General features: G+C 32.2%; 1 pseudogene; it reads left to right on the plus strand.

Annotated features, from left to right (window-relative positions):
• The first annotated feature begins 468 nt into the window (after window positions 1-468).
• Window positions 469-2,345, plus strand: LOC107629804 (UDP-glycosyltransferase 79B30 pseudogene; annotated as a pseudogene).
• The last annotated feature ends 1,083 nt before the right edge of the window (window positions 2,346-3,428 follow it).

Consider the following 3,428-nt stretch of genomic DNA (forward strand, 5'->3'; position numbering starts at 1 on the left):
ATTTTGAACCGATGTAAATTAATATTTTTTATAAAAAATTATTACAATATTCCTATTATAAAAAAAACTAAAATACCCCTATTATACATATATATATATATATATATTAATTTTAAAAACTCTAAATCCCAATCCTATGATGACAGAGAAGAAAAGAGCTAGAATTTAGGATTCTCAAAATCAATATATATAATAAAATTATTTTAGTCATTTTCTATAATAAGGGTATTGTAATCATTTTTTATAAAAAATAATATTAATTTAGATCAATTCAAAATTTGATTCATCATTTTTTTGTCAAATTAATTTGTCCGACCTAATTTTAACAAAAATATATAATACGATTTAATTTATTATATGTGTTAAATTTTAATTATTAAAAAATATTTAAAAAAAATGTTTTAAATGTCTTTAAATGACTCCCTATATTTAAATGCTGTATACAACATTGTCCCTTATGTAAACCTTATCCATTGTTAATATCTCTTACTAATCGTTTCTAAGATTCATTCAAATTACCGACAATGGAATCATCAACCAGGTTTTCTGAACATAGGAATGTATCCATGGCTAGCCCTTGGTCACCAAACTGTAAATAATTATTGATGTAATTATCAAGTTAAATTACATATATTACATCTTTTAAGTGCGGTCATTTTTTCGAATTCTGTTTTAATCAGTCCACCTAGCTAACATCAGGTTTGTATCTGGCAAAAAGTATTATATAAACCAAATCCGTCATGAATCTTACTCATCCTTTCTAAGGTTGAACGAAATCAACAAGAATGGAATCATCAGCAGCTTCTTTGAAGATAGCAATGTATCCATGGCTAGCCCTTGGCCACCAAACTGCACACTTCCACTTAGCCAACAAGTTAGCCGAAAAAGGCCACAATATCACATTCTTCGCCCCAAAAACAACACAATCCAAATTAGCTTCCTTCAATCACCACCCCAACCTTATCACCTTTGTCACCATCACTGTTCCTCGTGTTGAAGGCCTTCCACCACATGCTGAAACCACCTCAGATGTGTCTCCGCCTTTGCGTGCAGTCCTCATGACTGCCATGGATCAAACTCAACAAGTAATGGAAACCCATCTTTCTACTCTTAAACCTGATATCGTTTTCTATGACTATTTCACTCACTGGTTGCCACCACTGGCAAGGAGTCTAGGAATCAAAGCCATTCATTATTGCACTGCGCGTTCTGTGATGGTAGGCTATCTTCTCTCCCCTGCAAGGATCAATCAAGGGATACACAATCATGTTGATCTAACGCATCCTCCTCCGGGGTACCCGGCTTCGTCGTCTATAACGCTTCATACACATGAGGCACGAGAATTATATAACTTGAGAAACATAACTTTCGGCAGCAATGTTCTTCTCGGTGAACGTATGTTCACTACCATGATTGAATCTGACGCTTTGGCATATAGAACATGCAGGGAAATTGAAGGGCCTTACCTTGACTAAGTAGAGGAACAATTCAAGAAGCCTGTGATTCTATCAGGACCAGTTCTGGAACGACCCAATGCTAGTCTAGATGAAAAATGGGGTTCATGGCTTCGAGGGTTCAAAAGAGGTTCAGTGGTTTATTGTTGTTTTGGAAGTGAGTGCTGGTTACAACCAAATCTGTTCAAAGAATTGCTGCTGGGTCTTGAACTCACTAACATGCCGTTTCTAGCGGCATTGAAAGCCCCTGTTGGGTTCGATTCAGTTGGAGACGCGCTACCAGAAGGGTTCCAAGAGAGGGTTGCAGGAAGAGGAATTGTGTATGGAGGGTGGATCCAACAGCCATTGATATTGGAACACCCTTCTGTTGGTTGCTTCATTACACATTGTGGATCAAGCTCGTGTACAGAGGCATTGCTGAATGCGTGTCAAATAGTGTTGCTGCCAAATAGTAGTGACCAGTTCCTTAATGCAAGAATGATGGCAAACTACTTGCAAGTTGGTTTGGAAGTGGAAAAAGGGGAACAAGATGGATTCTACACCAAGGAAAGTGTGTGCAAAGCTATCACTATTTTGATGGATGATGAGAATCAAACAAGTAAAACACTCAGAGCTAACCATGCTAAATTAAGACACATTTTGCTTCTTAAAGATTTGGAGTCCACTTATATTGACAACTTCTGCAAGAAACTTCATCATATTATAATGGAAAAAAAAATAATTTCTACTTTTCTAGGTACTTCATTTTGAATTAAAGTGCAGATTGTATCTCATAATAAATCATTTTGAGTGAAGAAAAATGTTCTTTTCATTTCAAATTAATTATCTTTTTTATTTTTATTTTTGTTGTAAATGAAGTGGTGTCTTTTAATTTTAAGAAGTGATTAATTATTTTTTGGTGATTTCTGTACATATTTTTATTTATCCAGAAATTTCTAAAATCTTTTTAAACAAGTGTTTCTAGTTTGTTTGTTTGTTTGTGTTTTATTTGAAAGTTAAAAAAAAAAGAGTTTTTATGTTATGAAAACATTCTAACGTAAAAAGTGGATGTTAACTCTATTAACAAATTTATTAATATAAATTGGCACATATAATGATATAAATAAAGGTGGGGAAGTGCTAGGGACAATGAAAATTTTGAATAACATGAACAACTACCAATCAAATGAAAATATACTACATCCTAATTTAATGCTACTAATTAAATTTACTCTTTTAACCCTACTAATTCACATTGTTTGCACATTGTTCAAAAATCTTGTTTGTTACCTATACTTTTCCATAAGGGGAGTGCTAGGGTCAACAACTTTTGTGTTTTGTAATCATTAATTAGTCATTAATAATTTTTTTAATGGTGTGAGATTACATCCAATGATGAGAGATTACCCACTTTTCTTTTGATGGTTAAGTACTACCCACAAAATACAAAAGTTGCTGACGCCTATACTTTTTCAATAAAGGTCTGTATCTCTTAATCATTTTTTTTATTTGATATTTACTAGAAAATGCGGACGGAGTTTGTTTGCTTCGGAGAATCATCCTCTTTGTAATGTTAACTCTATTAACAAATTTATCAACTAGTATGTAATTGTATGTGGTGATAATCAATTGGTCCATTGTATGTATCTTTCTAACCCCACAATCTCAACATCACCAGCATAATTTACATCAGCAAAGTCAGAGAAACTTACAATAGGATTGAACATACACAAAATAAATAGCATTCAAATATAGGAGCATCTAATGCCAAAACATTTTTCATTTTCGTATTTTTAAAATACTTTAATCGAGTTAATACTAAATTTAGTTTAAATTATCCATTTTTAATTTAGTTTTTTAAAGATTAAATTAATTATATTAATCTTTAAAAAATATAATTGTAAGTCAAATTAATCTTTTTATCAATTAAACTTTATGTATTACATAACATGATGACATGGCAAATTAATGTCCCATGTCATAAAATAATTTCTT

The sequence above is a fragment of the Arachis ipaensis genome, chromosome B3 (assembly GCF_059453495.1).
Source record: "Arachis ipaensis isolate K30076 ecotype BB chromosome B3, ASM5945349v1, whole genome shotgun sequence".
In the NCBI taxonomy this organism is placed as follows: domain Eukaryota; kingdom Viridiplantae; phylum Streptophyta; class Magnoliopsida; order Fabales; family Fabaceae; genus Arachis; species Arachis ipaensis.